This window comes from Geotrypetes seraphini, chromosome 9 (assembly GCF_902459505.1).
Source record: "Geotrypetes seraphini chromosome 9, aGeoSer1.1, whole genome shotgun sequence".
Taxonomy (NCBI): domain Eukaryota; kingdom Metazoa; phylum Chordata; class Amphibia; order Gymnophiona; family Dermophiidae; genus Geotrypetes; species Geotrypetes seraphini.
In genome coordinates this window covers 44,504,100-44,526,219 of record NC_047092.1, presented here as the reverse complement: position 1 = coordinate 44,526,219, position 22,120 = coordinate 44,504,100, and positions in this window count along the sequence as shown.

Below are 22,120 nucleotides of genomic sequence, written 5' to 3'. Positions count from 1 at the left end.
ACTGATATTTATAACAACTACTTCACTGGAATGTTTCTAGTTGGGCCTTCAACTCGTCATAAGGAACATTATTGAAGGAGCCTCAGTGAGGGGAGAAAGATTAGACAAAGAATATTAAAGTTTTCAAGGCCTAAAATTTTGGAACCATTTACCCTTGTATAACAGCATGAGCAGGTGGGGTCTGGCCTGGTATACAAACAACCACACAGAATGAGGGAACACACATCCATCTAACAATTATATAAAGCAACTAGTGTGTATTTTATTATTTTTCTTTCCTACTAAGGGTGTGACATATATTTATAACAATATAGACTTCAAAGACTCAACAAGCATAGAGAGCAGGGCAACTAGCCAAATGAACTATGCTTTTCTGAAAGTTTTTCTTTAAAGCCCGTTCTGTAAAGCTCTTGAGAGACTGATACCCTGTATGTGAGACTTTTTGTCTTAGTAATCTTTTCCGTTTGGCTTCCTGATGAAGATTTGAAATGTGGCACGTCGAGGCCAAATAATTATAACTAAAGATACGTTTTTTCAATTTTATTTCATTACAGTACACTAAAAAATACCCTCTGTTGTGAATTGGAAAGTACTGCAATGATTGGATGGTGAGGTTTTGGGGGGAATTCATTCCCTTTTACCTCCATGAGCACTACCTTCCTTAGTAAAAATCAAGTATACTAGTTATAAATATTTTCTATTTCTGATGTTAGCCTGTTGTTGTTTTTTTATTATTTTTATTTGATTATTTCATGCTTCCTCTCTAGAAGGAGTGTATAGTGCTCCCCTGCGAATTTGCAGTTGGTGGTTCGCGATCCTGGTCATTCACGGTATTTTCCAACCACGAACTGCCGACCAGGAGAGGACAGCTGGAGAGGCAGGAAAGGGCAGCCGGAGTGCCGGCGAGTGAAGGAAATCACTCGCTGTATGCTCCGATCACCTCTTCCTGTACTAAAGTCGGGCCTCACCAATCAGGAGCTGCTTTCACATGCAGCCCCTGATTGGTAAGGCCCGACTTTAGTGCAGGAAGAGGTGGTCAGAACATACCGTGAGTGATTTCCTTCACTTGCCGGTGCTCCGGCTGCTCTCTCCTGCCTGTCCCGCTGCCCTCTCCAGTCTCCCCCACGAAAAACCGTATTTGCGGTTTTTCAAGATTCGTGGGGGTTCTTGGAACGGAACCCCCGTGAATATTGGGGGAGCACTGTATATATTTTTCATCCATTTGTGTTTTCGATATGGGATAGGTAAAGTCATACTAAACTTAGTTAAACTATGAAATATTTAGACATTCTTTGTTCAGCTGTGAAGTTTAGTGTTTGATGTGTCACATACATGACTGTTGTCTGTCGGGTGTGTTACAACAGAAGAAAGGTTAAGAAACACTGGTCTAAATGATACAGTCTGCAATGGCATTATACCTAAAGCCATATTAGCAGACCCATTGGATGAGGTGTTGTCAGGGTCCATAGTCAACATGACAATGTCAAAACACTGAAAACAGAGATTTCCATTAATGGCAACATGTAAACCCTTATTCAACTCTTATCACCTCTCGTCTAGGTTACTGCAACCTGCTTCTCACTGGTCTTCCACTAAACCATCTCTCTCCCCTTCAATCCATTCAACATTCTGCTGCATGACTTATAGTCCACCACTGTTGCTATGCTTACATTACCCCTCTCCTCATGTCACTTCATTGGCTCCCTTTTCACTTCCGCATACAGTTCAAACTCCTCTTATTGACTTACAAGCGCATTCACTCTGCAGCTCCTCAGTATCTCTCCTCTCTTATTATACTCTTCCTCTCTCATTAAACTCTTCCCTGGAAACTCTGTTCATTGGATAAGTGTCTCTTATTAGTACCCTTCTCCTCTACTGTCAACTCCAGACTCCATCCCTTCTATCATGCTGTACCGTATGCCTGGAACAGAATGCCTGAGTCAGTGCATCAAGATCCATCTTTGGCAGTATTCAAATCTAGGCTACAGGCCCACTTGTTTTGAGGCGGCGTTTAACTCCTAACTCCCACTCACTTGTAAAGTATCCGTGTCTGTTTTAACATTTCCTCTGTGAGAATTTTCCTAACCCCCTATTTGTCCTGGTTGTCTGTTTTAATTAGATTGTCAGCTCTATTGAGCAGTGATTGTCTCTTACACGTTTAATATACAGTACGGCTTACATCTAACAGCACTATAGAAATGATAAGTAGTAGTGGTATGAACTAAATATGTTTTCAGACTTAATGATTTTCAATAATAATAGCAATTTGTGTACCATTAGAGTACAAAGTTGAATACGCTATTAAACTAGTAAGCATAAATAAAATCCACACTAATTTTTCAAAACCGCACATTGGTTGAAACACATAGCGTTAAAGCAATCTACAGAAATTGCTAGAAAGTATAATTTATGAAGTGATATTACAGCTGTCACAAGAACAATGCAGAATAGTTAGGCATATGAATCATTTTAATTAGCATTGGAGGTCAGGGATTCAATTTATGACCTTGCTGATTTATTCTTGTTTCCATGTTAGCTCTTGTTTCCAGTAATCTGTCTTTTTGTCTTTTTCTAAACAAATTAATTTGAGTCATTCATTACCATCTTTATGTCTGTATACCAATTAAGCTGTTCTAGAGGTAAACCTTTGATGACCTAATATCTGACATCATAAATTTAAGGCTCTATATTCTTTTAAGAGGGAGGAAAAAAAAATAATCACAACATCTCAAATCAGGGGTAGATTGTTAGTTGTTGGGAAATCACAAGTGCTAAACTACATTAGACTAATCAAGTCTAATAATGGTCTTTATTTCCTTACTGACACATTGTGCATCTGTAGGTCACTGATAATTCAGCTGCATGCAATGTACTGCCCTAGAGATAGCAAACATTCTGTTCTCTTGGCAAAATTATATCACCTACTTCATAGATATTTTTTCCACATGTTCCTTCTTAGTCACCAGATAGGAGCATAATGTTAATTGCTTAATGGATTTTGTCCCTTAGCTAAGAATTAACTCACAATAAAGAAATCACCATTAAGGGACCTATTTACAAATGGCAGATGAAATTTTATGTGGACAAACGCAGAGTGATGTACATTGGGAAGAATAACCCAAATCGTCATTACCAGATGCTAGCATCCAGCTTAGGGGGTCAGCACCCAAGTAAAAGAGCTAGGTGTCACCATAGACAATACGCTGAAACCTTCCCAATGTGTGGCAGCGGCCAAAAAAGCAAACGATGCTAGGCATGATTAGAAAAAGGGATGGTAAATAAGACTAAGAACGTTATAATACCTCTGTATTGCTCCATGGTGACACCTTATCTTGAGTATTGCATTCAGTTCTGGTTGCTATATCTAAAAAAAAAAAAAAAAAAAAAGAGAGATAACTGAATTAGAAAAGGTTCAAAGAATAAAGGGTTCACTGATTGGTGAAATTTAAAAAATCATTATAGCATGCAGGTCTTGTGCTTCTAGACAGATTTGCTAGGACATCAGGCCGCCCGTTGGTATAAAATAATATCTGATTTCCTGAATAAAAAGCCAAAAACTAGTCTTAGGGACATTGGAGCATTGAGATAAAGCTGCATATTTCTGCATCTCAATGGCCACAAGTTTGGACTTGGAGGATGAGATGTACAGCATCACCATCAATGAGACAAACATGTTTTTTTTTTTTTGTTACATAGAAGTTTCTGGACCCCTGTTCGTTTGCAAAAATTAAGCAGTTCTAAATCTAATAGATGCTGGCACTGTCATCTTGATGTAGGGACACTGGATCATCTGCTGTTCTATTGTCCTTTGATACTAACTTTTGGAAGTCAATATGGGGACAGATTAATACCATACTGGAGGCATCAATTCCATTGATGTATGAGGTAGTTATATGCGGAACGTTATTGTATATTAAGCCCCCCCATGGACCGCTATAAATGCCGGCTTTTCCTTATTATGACTGGGATAGCCATGCAAATGATTACTCGCAATTGGAAGAATTGGGATCACTTTAGTTTTCCTTTTTGGTGGGTAAGCTTATGTTTAACTTATAAATATGAGAAAATGAATGCTAACTACCCATGCTCATGACATGCTGGGGCATAATAAGATATTCAAATTAGTTTGGGGTCCATTGACGTCTTTTGTAGATTTGCTATAGTTGTCCTTTATCTTTATTTTCCATTGTTTTTCACCCACACATCCAGCGGGGGGTGCGGGAGGGGGTATATCTTTTGTTTTGGTATTATTTCTGATGGTAATGATGGATGAGGGAGGGAATTTTTATCTTTTGTATAGATGTGCTTGGTTGATTATCATTATTTGTATATAAATTGTATTGCACTTTTTGTTGGCATTAAAAACCAAATAAAGTTAAAAAAAAAAAAGAAGAGTATTTGAAACATAAGAGTGGACTCTTGACATAATTTCCTAGCTGATCATGTCCTAGAATTCTGTAATCCAGGCTTGATAGACCTTAATAACACAGCTGAAGGAGGAAAAGGAAGATACAAGGGGACAAGAAAAATGCTTGCTTTCTTAGCTTTCCCATCTCCATTTTGTAGGATTTCTTCCCTCCCTCTACTTAATCTTGTGTACTGTAAACTGCTTTGATTGGTTTTGCTGTTAAATCATAAATCATAAAAGAAAGATCAGCAATATTTGGGATAATTCTAAAGAGCTCATGTTATACCCCCAGGCCTACAAGCATGTTGTCAAAGGGAAAAATCTATGTGGGATTTTTCTTTGAACATTCAGGTCAGTGGGAAACAGGAATGTAAGCTCACATACTGCACATTTGTATTTGCTTTGAAGCATGTACAAATATTAACTATACAAGATTTACATATGACATTCAGAATGAAATCCCTTCCTTCCCAATACCTCCTGTCTCACCCTTTCTAACATTAAAAAAAAAACAAGGGGCAATTTTCAAAGCTATTTACAAGATCAAATATAATTTTTCCAGGAAAAATGGTTATCAGTAAATTATCCAAATAGGGAGCTAAAATCGTGAATGTATTTGGAGTAAATTCTCAAAAAGTCACCTAATGTAAGGTGCAAGGATGCAGGCCACTTGGCATGAATTCTGTAACATTAATTAAGTACATAATTGCCATTATAGAATACTAGCGTGAGTTGACGGATTAGGCCATTTCAATGACTGCACCTAAATGCAGTTGCGTTCATAACTGGCAAGATTGTATGATTCTATAGGAACATAATAATAGCCTTACTGGGTCAGACCAATTGTCCATCAAGCCCAGCGGCCCGTTCTCACGATGGCCAATCCAGGTCCCTAGTTATGTACCTGGCCAAAACCCAAGGAGTAGCAACATTCCATTATCTCAGAGTAAGCAAGATTCCAGAACCCCAAAGAGTAGCAAGATTCTCAAATCCCAAAGAATAGCAACATTCCATGCTACCGATCCAGGGCAAGCAGTGGCTTCCCTGGAGTCTTCCGGAGGGGAAAACACCTCCAGGGATTCAAGACAAAGTTGGACAAGTTCCTGCTAAACTGGAACATACCCAGTTGAGGCTGGACTTATTTAGAGCACTTGTCTTTGACCTAAGGGCCGCCGCGTGAGCGGACTGCTGGGCAAGATGGCCCACGGGTCTGACTCAGCAGCGGCAATGCTTATGTTCTTATGTCTTTTTCAATAACAGACTATGGACTTTACCTCCAGGAAATTGTCCAAACCATTCTTATAACCAGCTACACTATCCCCTCTTACTACAACTTCTGGCAATGCGTTCCAGAGCTTAACTATTCTCTGTGTGAAATTTGATATCTCACAAATCAAAGAATGACTAAATGGTATACGATAATGATTAATAATCTAAAACGAAGAAAAATCTAAAGTTTAAAAATGACATAACAAAAAGCTCAGTGCATAATTGTTTGACACAACCCTGACTCACCCATGACCTTCTCAGATGAATGCTCAAATCTGCAGACCTGCATTATAGATTTTAAGCATTAAGTAGGGCTGAAGTAAGTATATGGTGCATGGAACTGGAGAGAATGAGGTTGTTGGATGAAATGTTTTTTTCTTCACTAACAAAGTTGTGGATTAGACGAAGACATTATAGCACTATGTGAGAACAGCATGTGAAGATAAGTTGGCATTGGTTCTTGTTTTTCTTTTCTTGTGCACAGTGGTGGGTGGATTACCCATTTGAAAGATGCATTTTTGTAGGGTGGAGGTTTTTTTGCCGGTGATATAGAATTTGAACGACTAGAAACCCACTGGGTTGCCATCTGATATTGAATACAGTTGAGGCTTTTTTCTCCACTATTTAGTACACAGTTTTTCTGTGGATATCTCCACCACTTGGCTAATAACATTGTTTTGCTACTTGGATTGTTTGAAAATTATTGTTGTTGTTTTTTTTTTTATTGTGTGCCAAGAATTAGGTGCCAGGAAAACTCACTGCTCAGCGCTATTTTATAAAAAGTGCTCTGTTATGAGTATTCTTTATAAAATTGCACAGAGTGTCGATTCCCTCACCCAGCTTTGGTCACAAGGATTTGTATTAGCTGAAGCCTGCTGTAAATCCTGGCATGCAAGTTGGGCATGCTTCTGTCAAATTCTACAACACAGCATGCAGATTTTTATAATACTTTTATCCAACCCCATTTACCTCCAATGGCCACACCCCTTTTTGGTTTATGTGCTATGGGATTTTCATGTCTTGTGTTATCAAATAGCGAGCAATGAGTTGCACGCGCAAATCACAATTGATGCCAATTAACACCAATACTTGATTGTTAGCATCCAATTGGTGACTGTAATCATAGGTGTCAGAATGGGGGAGGACACAGGGGTCATGGCCACCCCAAAAACTGACGGTAGTAATAGGGACGACAGGGAACCTGTGGGCAGAGAAACACCAACTGAGACGACGCCCTCAGCACTCTGGTACCTGCTGGTCAGCTCTCTCTGCCCCCCCCCCCCCGGTGTGTTTACCCTACATTTCTTGTAACAGTTGCTGGGCATTGGAACCGATTCACAGCATTGCTCTGCTGCCATCGCCAACATTTTCTCTGCACTGCGACCCACCCTCTCTGACAACTTCCTGTTTCCGCTGGGCAGGCCGCAGTGAAGAGAAGATGCCAGAGTTGACGGCAGAGTGACACTGTGAATTGGATCCACCACCCAGCAAGTGTTAAAAGAAATTCAGGGTAGACGTGACGGGGTGGGGGTGGGGGTGGAGTAGATGTTGGGGAAGGGACGCTGCACAGAGAGCCAAACAGCAGGTATGCTGGATGGCAGCAAGATGCCACTTCCACTGGAGTGCTGCCTAGAAATAAGGTCCCTCTCAAAACATTTCAGATTCGGGGGAAGAGTAGATGTTAGAGGGGAGTGATATAGGTTTTGGGTAAGGGAGTGGGGAAAGGGAGTGATATTGGATTAAAATAAGGAAAGGAGGGAAAGATGTAAGACTCAGGAATGGGGTAAGGGAAAGAGAGAGGGGGATGGAAAGATGCCAATTTGTGATGGACAGGGAGAGATGGACTTGGGGATGGCAGAGGGGGGGGGTAGAAGGGAAACAGTGAGAGATGGATTTGGAGGAGGACAGAGGGAGCAAGATAGGGGGGGATGGACAAAGGGGAAGGCTGAGGGGGTCATGGAGAGATGGTAGAAGGAGGTGAAAGGGAGAGATGGATTTGGTGGAGAGAGCAAAATGGGGAAAGGGAAAGAGATTCAGGGGAGGGGGGTAGAAGGGGAAGGATGGATGGATGACAGGGAGAACAGAGGAGGGAGAGGAGAGATGGGCAGAGAAAGGTATAGGGGATATTGACTGGGGGGTAGAAGAGGAGAGGGAGAAGAGTTGTCAGACTTGAGAGGAAGGAGTGGAAGGGCAGAAAGGAGAGATGTTGCACTTGTGGGAGGGAGAGAGAAAGAAAGAGAGGAAGGAAATAAGGATGGAGTAAGCCATAAGGAGGGGGATATACTAGAAACGGTGGATCCATGTAGGAGAGTTGTCAAGGAAATGAGTGAGCAGAATAATGAATATACAAGGGTAGAAATGTGGTAATGGGAAGCAGATAAAAGGGAATAAGAGGATGAAACTTTGAAAGCTAGAGGATGAGAGAAGGAGATAGATAGTTGATTAGATAGGAAGTGAAAAGGAATAAAGCAATGTTCCCTCTAAGCTGCATGGCCATGCACTTTTTGGTAGCAGGCCGCACAGCCAGCACACCAGGACCTCTGACCATACTCTGCTGCTGCTGCTGCTGCCTGTGGCTTTGTGAAGAAAGAAGTGCAGCTTGAAGAAAGGAGGAGGAGGCCTACTCGGAAGTCTTAGAGCTGGCCAGAACACAGGTACACACCCTTGGGAGGGGGCACAAACTTGGGACAAAGGATGGAAGGAAGGGAGGGAGGGGGCATGAGCTCGAGACATAGGATGGAAGGATGGAGGGAGGGAGAGAAAGATGCTGAGGTGGGGAGGGACTAGAAAGGGAGAATTGTTGAGAATGGGTGTGAGTGAGAGGGAAAGAAATGGTGTACATGGTGAAAGAAAGAAAGAAAGAGGAGAATTGTTGGACATAGGGAGAAAATGGTTGGACATGGTGGTGGGAGATGAGTGAGGTAGAGAGAAATGAGAAGGAACATTGTTGGATGTGGTAGTGGAGAGGGAACATTGGAACAGACTGAAAGGGATGCAAGAGGGAGGAATGTTAGACATGGCAGTGGAGGAAATAGGGGAACAGATGCGGCATGGTGCTGAAGAGGGGTGATAGAAGTAGAAATGTTGGGCATGGGGCTGGTGAGCAGAGACGAAAGATGCTGCACACAATCCAGAGGATAGAAGAGGGAGAAATGTTGGATGTGGCAGTAGAAGGAGTTGGAGAGATGCACCCTGGATCCCTCTCTCTCTCTTTCTTTCCCCACACCTTTTGCAGCAAGGGAGGGAATAAGAGAAAGAAAAAGAGTGGACAGTGAGAGAGAGAGATATTGTACATGGGGTTGGAGGAGAGGAAAAAGAGCGTGCTTCGTGTAGTTTAATTTTGTGATTACTGTTATGTGTTGTTAACATGATTATGTTGTGTGTACATGAAAGATGAATAGAAGAAATGGCATTTACAATTAATACTATTATTGGGGGGGGGGGAGAATGAGGCGGAACTTGGGCAGGGTCTGGGGTAGAGCTTGGGCATTCTAGGGTGTGGTCTAGGGCAGTGTTTTTCGGCCCCCAAACAAAAAAGCATTCCGCTGCCTATGACTGTAATTGTTTGTTAACCAACTGTATGGACAACTAGGATCACACACAATTTTGGGCGTTCAATGTTCTTGACATTTATAGATTCCAGGGGGAAGTTTATGGAGTGGCAACTAAGTACAGATAAGTGTGAATTTCAAATTAGTTGCAATTAGTAACTCCAATGATCAGTTATTGGTTGTCAGTGCCACTTAGCACCTACAGTAGTTTTCTAATTAAGTATGCATGTAACTGCCAGCATTCTATAATTTATGCACAATTTTGAGCATTCGCCCCCAGATTCGAAATATTGCAACTAAAGTTGAGTGTGCAATCTGTGCACATTGGCGATTTCCTTGTGCCAACTTAATAAGTTAACAAGACAATCGTTACCGATAATTGCCAATTAACAAAAAATTATTGGCACTAATTAGAATTTACATACAACTTTCTAGGCGTGTTCTATAAAGTGGTGTGTGTGAATTCTGCTGTCTGGATCTCAAAAGGGAGTGTGGCCAGGAGAGGGGCATGGACTGGTCTTTGAACTATTTACATTCACTCAGTGAAAGGCATATACTCCGGTTCCATCAAAAGATTTTTCCCCTATCACTTCCTTTTCACTTTAGAATCCATTATTTACAGATTCTTTGGTAAGACAGCAGACAAATTGGTTCTATCAGTAGATTTCCCCCTGTCACTTCCAATTCCCTTTAGTCTCCACTATGTACACAGTCTTGTCAGTTCCCTCCCAACTTGCTACTAAGACTCTCCCTCGGTCTCAGGCTTTGGCAGGAAAAGGACCAACCAAAAAGCCAGAATCTTACTCCTTCCTTCCCTTTTATAACCGCTCCTTCCCTCCTGGGAAAGGGGTCTCCTGAGATCTTCTTTTGTAACCCACCTTCTATATCTCTTTTGTAATCCGCCTTGAACCGCAAGGTAATGGCGGAAAATAAATCTCTAATGTAATGTAAGCTTCTCTAGCCACAGTCAAAATTCAGTGACCACCTACAAAATCCTCCACCACTGCTATTACAGCAGAGGCATTTTTCAGCGTGTGTGTGTGTGTGTGTGTGTGTGTATGTGTCACACTGGAAATTTATTTAAGAACATAAGAATTGGCTGCCAGTTGAAAACAGAATTAGTTATAATAATAATAATAATAATCAATTTATATACCGTAAGGCCGTAAAGTTCTATGCGGTTTATAATAGTTTAAAAAAAGACCAAACAATAAAAGAAAATGAATAGAACTAAAAAAGTTAAAAGCCAATAATTAGAGACACTAAAATGATCAAAATAGTGCATAATAAAATTTTTATGAATTAGCTGCCTAAATACTTCAAAAACAGATATGTTTTTAGATGTCTCCTAAATTCCCCATAAGTGTCAGTAAGCAAAAGCAATTGTTTTAAATCCTTACCCCATAACACTGCTTGATATGAAAAAAGATTTTGATAATGTTTTTTAAGTTTACGTCCTCTAACAGGCATAAAAACAAAATTCAGATGTGAGTTTTTCTTATGTCTGTTGGTTGCAAAAGAGAAAAGCTCAATTATACTATATATTTGGGAGCTAAACCAAACAAAGCCTTAAAACAGAAGCAACCAAACTTAAACTTCACCTGCACCTCCATTGGTAGGCAGTCAATGCAGTTCTTGATAGGAGGGTGTTACATGATCATATTTCTTCAACCTAAAAATCAGCCTGACCGCCACATTTTGTACTATTCGCAATCGTTGCATATTCTTCTGAGAAATTGCCAAATAGGCAATATTGCAGTAATCAAGCTGGCTTAGTTTAAGAGACTGTATCAAAACTCTAAATGATGAAACATCAAAATACGCCCTAATGGACAGAAGCTTCCAAAGAGTAAAGAAACCCTTTCTGACCAAAGAGTCCACCTGGTTCTTCATAGTCAAGCCCTGGTCTAGTATTATTCCCAAAACCTTAATGGTAGATTGAATAGGATGGTAACGGGTCAAAAGCGCGTGAGGACAAAGGCGTGCCGACAACCGAGCGCGGACAACTGAGCGCAGGGATTAATCGCGCAGAAGAAAATCCATATTTTAAAGGGCTCTGACGGGGGTGGGGTAGGGTGGAACCCCCCACTCTACTTAATAGGGATCGTGCTGCCTCACACTGCTATGTTGGGGGTGTGTGGGGGGTGTAACTATAAAACAGGGAAAAAGTTAAGTTTCCAGTATAATGAGGGGGATTACAACCCTCAAAACCCCCACAACTCCAGCGCAATCTCTATTAAGTAAAGTGGGGGTTTCCTTACCCACACCCCCCCGTCGGAGCCCTTTAAAATATGTTGTTTCTTCGGCGCGATGAAGTCCTGCGCTCAGTTGTCCATGCTCGGTTGTCGGCGCACCTTTGTCCTTGCGTGCTTTAGACTATGAACCGAATAGGATAGCTGAATTTATTTATACACAATGATGTTTTAGTATCAAACGGGCACGGTGAAGCTACAAAAAACTTTGTTTTTTCTGAGTTAAGCTTCAGTCTAAATTCAGTCATCCATTGCTCCATTAGACCTAATACTTCTGTTGCTTTAGGAATAACTTCAGAAAGAAAAATAGAAAATGGAATAATAATCATAAAATCATCTGCATAACTAAACAGCTTTATCCCCAGCTGGGACAATGTGCACCTAATGATGACATATAAACGTTACATAGCAATGGGGACAATGGTGAACCTTGCAGAACGCCAGATGAATTATTCCAAATATTGTAATTCTTCCCCTCTTTCCTCTTCTTCCCGTTCGTTTTTAGTCAGAGTCTTTTTGTTCTTCTAATCTCCCCTGTCAATTTTATTGTCAAGTTCTAACATGGTTTTATCATTGTAAAATGTATTTTTATTGTACACCGTTCAGAAGTCCGATTGAGCGGTATAAGAAATTTTACATAAACTTGAAACTTGAAAAGCCTTACTGGGTCAGAGCAATGGTCCATCTAGTCCAGTAGTCTGTCCTCACGGTGACTAATCCTGGCAAAAAACCAAGTAGTAGCAACATTCCATGCTACTGATCCAAGGCAAGCAGTGGCTTCTCCATCTGTCTCAATAACAAACTATGAACTTTTCCTCCAGGATATTGTCCAAACCATTTCTTAAAACCAGCTACGCTATCCGCTCTTACCACAACCCCTGGCAACAAGTTCCAGAGCTATCTATTCTCTGAGTGAAGAAATATTTCATCCTATTAGTTTTAAAAGTATTTCCCTGTAACTTCAAGTGTCCCCTAGTCTTTGTAATTTTTGACAGAGTAAAAAATTGATCCACTTGTACCCTGTTCTATACCACTCAGGATTTTGTAGACTTCAATCATATCTGCCCTCAGCCAGTGACTTAGTAAGGGGTGTGTGGAGCGCCCCAGGTGCCAAGTTGGTGGGGGCATTGGCAACTCACTGCCCCTACCATGCCACCCTCGCACCATCCCTCCCCCCACCCTGCACCTCTGTATTATCTTCGATAATGTGAACAACTTCTGTCTGTTGCTCGTGCCAGCTTGGTTCCCCTCTGAATCACTTCTGGGTCACGGGGACAGGAAGTGATGTCAGAGGGAATTCAAAGCTGGCACAAGGAACATGCTTGCGGAAGCCACTCACGCTGGTACGGGGTGAGGGAGAGTGAAAGTGTGGAATGGGGTGGGAAAGAGCAGGGATGCACAAAAGGAGAGGGAGCACAGAGAGAAGGGTGTGTGGGGGGGGGAGCAGGGGGCTGCTAACCCCGTGGGCGCCTCCTACCCTTAGTACTCCATTGCCCTCATCCATCTCTTTTCCAAGCTGAAGAGCCCTAACCTTTTTAATCTTTCCCTTTATCATCTTGGTTGCTCTTCTTTGAACCTTTACTAGTTCCTCTATATCTTTCTTGAGATAAGGTGACCAGAATTGAACGTGGTTTGCGTATTATATTTAGGTACTTTCTAATCTAATCTAATCCTTTGCTTTATATACCGCATCATCCTTGCAAAAGAGGGCTCAATGTGCTTTACATTAAGACTTTTCACAGTATATTAATTAAATTAAAAAAACCTAATCCGAAATAGCAAAAAACAAGAAAGTCTTTAACCCTTTATTTGGCATTGTTGCTCAGAAGCAACATGTGTCTTTATGGTTCTTATGGGAGATCTGCATCACCAAATACCTGTTTACTTGGCACTGTTGCTCTCGTTCAACATCAAGTTACATAATGCAGCTGTTTCATCATCTGCCAATTAAACGGTTAATCTTTTTCGAAAGATTTGATAGATAGTGCATGACCACAGATTGATGGGTAATTCATTCAATAAAGTAGTACGGTAAATAGAAAAGAGCAAGAACAGAGGACTTGATTCCTTGATTGAACACCTTTAAATGATGGAAAAGACAGCTTATAAACAGTAGAAGATCTACGGCCACTTTGTCATGGCAGACCTAAAGGCAATGGGTACAACTGAGTCACAATCTATGTTTTTGCACCTGGGAAAATGGAGTGTTACGCGATATGCCCAGGGTTACAAGGAGCTGTAGTAGGAATTAAACCTAGCTCCCCAGGTTTCTAGGCCACTGCATTAACCATTAGGCTGCTCCTCTACTCTGCTTGTATAGAATGCGATTAGAAATAACAGTCTCCCATTGGAGGCAGTAGAGGCTCCCCAAACAGAAGCAGAATTCAAGAAAGTATGGGATAAGTGCAGAGGATCCTCAGTTTAGACCAGGGGTGGACAACTTCAATCAAGGACCACAAACCAGATGGAAGATTTTCAGGATTTTCCAAATGAATTTATTTATTTATTTATTTCGGTTTCTATCCCATCCTCCCAGTAGCTCAGGGTTACAAGCAAACATTCACAGTGGAATACATTTGGACAGTACAAAGACTATGCAGCAACTTAAGTACAGGTTAAGAATGGAGAAGTAGGTGCAGGAGGAAGGGGGAATTTTAGGGAATGGTGGGGGTTGATTGCAGTTGCAATTTTAGTTGAAGAGGGGGGGCCTTTACAGCAAATAGATCTCATGCATGTTCATTGGGGAAATCCTGAAGGCCTGCCTGGGTTGTGGCCCACAAGGACCAAAGTTGACCACCCTTGGTTTAGACAGTCGAAAGGGAGAACCTGATAATTATCAAATAGACTGTAGTAGAATGGCACAAGGAATGCTAAAATGAGCAAATGAGGTGAGATTCATAGATTTATCGGCTGCCATGTTCCACATTTCTATAAAAATTAAGAAACCATAAAACATGATTTGAGGGAAGGTTATTTTAGTCAACAACAGCTTCTGCCTTGAGGACCCTAGTGGACCTAGAACACATATTTTAATTGTTTTTCTCTCATTCCAAATTCTTTATATCCATAGTTGTATGCTAATGAATACTAATACTTTATTAATACAGAAAAGGAAGTGAAGGACTTCAAGGTTAAACGGTGCATTTACCAATCCTTTCATGTTTAAGAGATTCACAAACACTAAAATCAATCAAATTGATAAAGTGTCACCAGAGAGCAATTTCTTTGTAATAAATTCTTTTTGATGTTCATCCTTAACATCACCAAGCAGCATTATTACAGCTTTTGGATGAGAGAAGTTATTCCCAATTACATTTCAAGATTTCTTAACTAACTCTTTCATGAAACGTGCAAGACACATCTGCATCTCTTGCATGCCTTGTTCGTTCTCATGCATAAATATATATTTTCTGCAAGCTGCTACTTCTGTTTTTCAGGATCGTGGCGCTAAATATGTTCACTCCAAGGATTTTGATATATGAAGGAGGGGTGCTGAAAAGTTCTCAGCTCACCCAAGAAGGGAATGATGTGGAGCCATGAAGGGCTAGGTTCTGCAAAAGATGTCTAACTTTAGGCGTCGTTTAGACGTCCAGCTAAACACGATTCTACAGTGCATAGATGCACTATAAAGAATCGCGCTCAGCACCGCTGAGTGCTGCTTAGTGAGCAAAAACACGTCTAAATTGTTAGACGCCCTTTACAGAATCGTCTTTTAGGTATCACATAGATGTCCAGACATCTATAATGTTATTGCGCCTCATTATTATGACATCATTAGAATGGCAATGATTTGCTGTTTTTCATTAAAATTATATGCAGTGAAATACTGGCACCACTATTATATTTTATTTATTTGTCTTTTAATCCTTCTTTTTTTTAAAAAAAGTTTGCTTCTGTCACAAGGAGCAGAGTGGGATTTGAACCAACAATGTCAAAAGTAGACCTGGTTTTGCAACGCCTACATTTTAGGTGTTAGATAGATGCGTTCGGGCATCGAGCGGCGTATGATTCTGAAAATGGACGTCCATATCAAAGCCACTCCCACACTATGCCTACGCCACGCCCATGCCTAGTTTTTAGGCGCAGCTTTTTCCCCATGGGCGTCCACAAAATTGTGGATGTCTGTTTGTAGAATCGTGTCTAGCGTTTGGAGGTCTAAGTTCCAATTAATGCTTGCAAAAGTCATTAATTGGGCATATTATCCAATTTATTTGGACGCCTAAGTTGATGGGCGTCCACATTGTGGATGCCTAAAGTTAGATGTCCTTTATAAAATCTAGGTTGAAATGTACAATCTAGTCCACATATTCACGCCTAAGTTCAACGCACTTGGCCTGCAACTTTTTGTAATGCCCTTGATATGACCATGCTCCTCCCATGACCTTGCCCCCTTTTTGAGATACGCACTATGGGCTAGATTCACTAAGCAAACCAATCGTGTACCGATCGGTTTGTGAGCCCTTTGCAACCCAATTTCCCTCTGACCCGATTCACTAACCTGTGTAGCGATCCGATCCCGATTCGTGCTTGCAAATTAGTAAACTCCCATGCAAAATAGCCAAGCGATTGATTCACTAACAATTGCTTGGCTATTTTGAATCGGGTTTTACTATTGTCAAACCCAACTGCTGCAGACCTGTCAGTAACTGAGTTACCTATGAAAAAATAGAGTTATAGGAGATTCTTAAATTATTTTTTCATATATTTATAGTAGTCACACACGTACTTTATGCTATTCACTTCACTTTTTATAAACAAATTCATCATACCATTTTTATCAATTAATTAAGCAACCCCTCAATAAATTAGGAGGAAGGTATTTCATACATAATGAACAGATTTCAGTTCATAGGACCTCCCATAACATACGTTATCCCAGGTCCGTATTTTGTTAGGTTTCAATAATCATTTATACCAAAAATCCTTCCCCTCCCTTAATTAGTGCCCCCTTTTTGAGATACGCACTATGGTCTAGATTCACTAAGCAACCAATCGCGTACCGATCGGTTTGTGAGCCCTTTGCAACCCAATTTCCCTCTGACCTGATTCACTAACCTGTGTAGCGATCCGATCCCGATTTGTGCATGCAAATTAGTAAACTCCCATACAAAATAGCCAAGTGATTGATTCACTAACAATTGCTTGGCTATTTTGAATCGGGTTTTACTATTGTCAAACCCAACTGCTGCAGACCTGTCAGTAACTGAGTTACCTATGAATAAATAGAGTTATAGGAGATTCTTAAATTATTTTTTCATATATTTATAGTAGTCACACACGTACTTTATGCTATTCACTTCACCTTTTATAAACAAATTCATCATACCATTTTTATCAATTAATTAAGCAACCCCTCAATAAATTAGGAGGAAGGTATATCATACATAATGAACAGATTTCAGTACATAGGACCTCCCATAACATACGTTATCCCAGGTCCGTATTTTGTTAGGTTTCAATAATCATTTATACCAAAAATCCTTCCCCTCCCTTAATTAGTTAGTTGATGGTCTGCACATGCGTGGGGATTGCAGAAAAGCGATCTGTGCCGGCAGATGGGACACTCCTCCAATCGCCCCCAACTGCATATTTTACTTTGCTGAATTCGTCGGACCTGCCCGAATTGGGCACCCAGTCACTTAATTATTTGAAAAGCTTAATCAGAACTGATTAGAAGAAATTAGCAGCTGATAATGGTTGGTAGGCACCTAACCTCACACCTACCCATCACCCTGAACCTCCCATCTCCCTCCCAATACCCAAATTCACCAAAAAAAAACTCTGTCAAAACAACCTAACAAAATTCCCTCATTTCCAGACCAACCACTTCTCCTTCTCCACCCAATCACTTATCTCCTTACAACTCCACAGATTCCACTCCTACTTAACCCAACCCTAATCCTCCTACCATCACAGTCTCCCTTTTTCTTTACCCTTTTTCCTTCTCCTCTACTCTCTGTTTTCTGTAATTTAACCCCTCAATTCTCTTGCGGGTGAAAAGGCTCACACAATGTTATATATGCCCACACAGCTGAACTGTGCAAGCTCCTTAATGCTTACATTCTATTTCTTTTTCAATAATCTGATTTTATGTGCAAAAAGGACTATGGCTACTATAAAAGAAAAGTCTGTTTAATTGTCAATGCCCCACAGTATGCTAGCAAATCATGTAAGAAATATAAAGTTGATAAAGCTCTTGTCTTATTTTTATTTTATTTTTTTTTATTAAGGGAACATTCCAATCAGTTTGCTAATTATACTGTTTCTTCACAACTTCAAGGAGCTTTCCAATATAGATTTTTCTCAAGTAATAACACATGATGCTCACAAATAGCATTCTCTCCTAAAACAAAGCCAACTGATTATGGTATCCACCTAAATTGTTGATTTAGGTTTAACTGTTCAATAAATTGTAAAGAAAATCAATGCGAGAACAGGACGTCTCCCTTGTTTATGCCTCATATATAAATCAATAGTACCTGAATGCTGCTGCGCACAAGATATTAGTTAACTGGGCACAAAAAGTTATGAATAATAATTAGGACTGCAGAAAGCTTAAAAATTGTAATTGCAATTAATTACGCTGTACGTTAGCAATTAATCACAATTAACATGTAAGATTCTTTTAAAGAAAATACTCACAAAAAATTCCTGAAATCTACTATTACTAGTCGGTTCTATAGTGCTACTTGATTTATGTAGTGCTGTACATGTTATATTCAGGTACCTGTCCCTAGTGGGCTCATAGTCTAAAGACATCTTTTATGAAGTCGTTTAGCACCGGCTGCTGTGGTAACTGCCCTGAAGCCCATAGTGATTTAAAGGGCTTCGGAGCCGTTGCCGCACGGCAGCCGCTAGCAAAGTTTGTATAAAAAAAAGAGGGGGGGAGGGCAAGTATTTTTTACCTGGGGCAATGGTGGGTTAAGTGACTTGTCCAAGGTCAGAAGCAGCTGCAGTAGGAATTGAATTGAGTTTGCCAGGATGAAATCCCACTGCACTATTAGGTTACTCCTCCCCTCCTTTAGATTTCAACTGGGTCCCAGAGACTCGGGAAGATGAAATGGTCACACTCAGGTCATGAGCCACTGAATTTCCATCCAAAACAAACCAGGAGACCTCCTGCTCTGGTAAAAATATCTGACCAAATCCATTTAGCAAAGCATTCAGTGGAAGGAATCAACAATTCCAGCCCCACAATTCACCTCACAGAATAATCATTCTAGGCTTCAAAATAATTTTCATATAAAATAATTTGGCTTCCAGGTTAATTCACTTTGATATGGAGAAAGATCAAGACAATACACTTTTTATCGGGCTTAACCTAAATCTCTTTCATCAGTGAAAATAAGATTTCTTGAATAAATAAAGATGGCATTTGAAATGTTGCATATGATTCCATTGTAACCTAAGCCATAAATATTAAACACCTGCTCAACTGAATAAACTGACCCACTTGTGACTAGTGCAGCAAGCCAAAGCGATGTGAAGGGCAGTGAGCAGATACCATGCACCTCTCATCCTGGGAAGCAATGGGGGCATCACCACCCCTGAGCCCTGGCAACCAGTCTTCCACCCCCGCCCCCTCCAAATCCCTGGCAGCCAGTTGTCCAGCCTCCCGCAGCCCTGTCACCTCACAGATCTGACCATACCAGCCGAGACCTGACACTCGCTCATACATTGCCTGCCCCAGCCTTTTGCCTGCAGGTATCTGCTGCTGCTGCTCTGGTCCACCATGGTGGGAGACGAGAGAAATGGAAACCGGTGTTGGAGGCAGACAGCAGAATGGGCAGACAAACTACGAGTCTGATCTGCTCCTGCATTGGACCCGCTGCTTCTTGGGGTGTGAAAGAAATGGTGGTGTCAGCATAAGTGCGTCCGTGCTGCCGCTGGCTCTGTCTGAACCAGAAACAGGAAGTTACATCAGAGCAGGAGCAGATCAGACTCGTAGTTCGTCTGCTCATTCTCCTGTCTGCCTCCAACACCGGTTCCCATTTCTCTTGCCTCCCACCATGGTGGACCGGAGCAGCACAATAAGAACAAATATGCAAATTAAAACTTAAAAATATATTGAATTGCACATAAAAAATATTAAGATCAACCAAAATTATTGTGCTGCGTTCAGTGTTTTTATCTGTTTCAAATTTTATTTTAGGAGGGTTTTATATTTACATAGGTATAAATTTTTATTTGTTTTTATATTAATGTCTTATTATGTTTGCTTTCTATCTTGTTTAATTTTTTAAAATTGTATGTATCCCCTGAGGAAGGCATTTTGCAGAAACTAGGATCCTTGTCAGAACTGTATCTATACAATAAAGATACTGTAGATGTGATTGGACTGGACATCTCTTTCACCTCCTTTTGTTGCTTGTATTAGCTTTTGAGGCAAGCTATTTCTTCCTTTTTGTAGAAAATTAGTGCATGGCCATTAAATTGGAAAATGAAAAATCTGCCCTTTTAAACCTCAGCAAAAAGTGGTCTTGATGCACAGGAAAGATTTGCATGAGGGTGTGCAGCTTTGTAAAAGAGCCCCATAGTGAAATGGATGTTCATGTGCCAGTGATGTGCAGCATGAATATTCATTTTAGAAAAACAGACTTCTTTAAAACATCAGTGGGGCAATACAGGAACAAAAATGTCTCTGTGGCAACATATGAATGTCTATGTTATGGATTAGCAACATAGATGTTTACGTACTGCAGCATAAATGGTTTTCAGCCATTTTAGAATCCAATATTCAAAGTATTTATACTTTGGGATCTTTTTACTAATATGCATTATTGGCCATGCATTAATGTTGTCAGTAGCATGTAATCATTAAAACATATTATCGCAGGATCACTTACCGGCATCTATTTAGTAGGCAGTAACGACCCGATTTTATATATGGCATCTAAAAAATTAGGCACCAACTAGTGCGACGCTAAGTAAGAGACTACAAAAGTTAGGTACACTTTATAAAATCACACTTAGCACCACCTTAGGCATCGTTAGGTGTCATAACTTTAGGCACACCCTATTTATACCAGGGTTTTCTTGGCCTAAACGTGTGTGCCTAGGTTAAGCGCCTACAAGCGCCTAAATCCAAAACAGACACCTACATGCAAATAATGACCCACGGTCCACCCCCTAACCATGCCTACTTTGTAATAAATGCCTTGGACTAGGCATCTACCTCAAAGTGGTAGGTGCCTAACATCCAATTGCGTGAAATTTGCATCAATTACAAGGTGCTAATTATCAATTACTTGAACCGATTAATAGGGGCATTTTCAAAACACACAAATGTCCAAAAATTGGCCCCTGGATGTTTTTCTCTGTAAAAATGTCCAAGTGCTGAGAACCGAAACAAAAAACGTGGACATTTTGCGGGACGTTCGCCTTCCAAAATGTCAAATTCAGAAAGGGGCATGTTTTGGGTGGGCTGTGGGCCAGGTTAGACTTGGATGTTTTGTGGTGATAATCAAATCTTTTGCAAGATGTCCTAGATTGAAATTAGACATTCCAAGCTTGATCTGTTTTAGAAGCATCTAAGTGCCAAAAAGGTACCCAAACTGACCAGATGACCACTGGAGGGATTAGGTAATAACCCCTCCACACTCTCCCAATGGTCACTAATCCCCCACAATAGGAATAAAACAGCAGTAGCATCTGATATGGGAAAGGTTAGTAGAACATCACACACCTGGAGTACTGTGCTCAGTACTGGTCGCCGTACCTCAAGAAGGATATGGTGATACTCGAGAGGGTTCAGAGAAGAGCAACAAAAATGATAAAAGGCATGGAAAACCTTTCATATGCGGAGAGGCTGGGGCTTTTTTCCTTGGAAAAGCGGAGACTTAGAGGGGACATGATAGAAACTTACAAGATCATGAAGGGTATAGACAAGGTAAAAGGGACAGATTCTTCAGACTTGTGGGGGTAACAATAACAAGAGGGCACTCGAGGAAATTGAAGGGAGACAGATTCAGAACAAATGCTAGGAAGTTCTTCTTCACTCAGAGGGTGGTGGACACCTGGAACATGCTTCCAGAGGAGGTTGTAGAGCAGAGTACGATTTTGGGGGTTCAAAAAGGGATTGGACGAATTCCTGAAGGAAAGGGGAATTGAGGGGTATGGTTAGAGGGATACTATACAAGGCAAAATGTTGTAAGCAAAAGATCACTAACAGGTCTTTGACCTGGAGGGCCGCCGAGGGACCAGGCTGCTGGGCACGATGGACCTATGGTCTGACTCGGCAGAGGCGATGCTTATGTTCTTATGTTCTTAGCTTGGTGGGTGGGCTAATGAGCCATAGAGAGGAGGACGCAGGCCCATAAGACACTCTTAACTACTACATTTATGGTGGAAAGTGTGAGGCAATAGAAACATCCAAATTGAAAAAGATCCAAATCTACATCATTTGGACATGGGAGGGGCCAGCATTGTAATGAACTGGCTACTTAGACATCCCAAAAGAGCAGTAGGGTACCTTAAAGGGCACTGCTGTCAACTTCACAAAAAGGGTGCCAGATATTCATCTCACCATATGCCCTATATCATTTATGGTGATCTCTCCAAAACTCCCTCAAAACCAACTTTCCCCACCCCAATAGCTCTTATGGCTACAGATGGCACATATGTGGCAAAATAGTAGGATT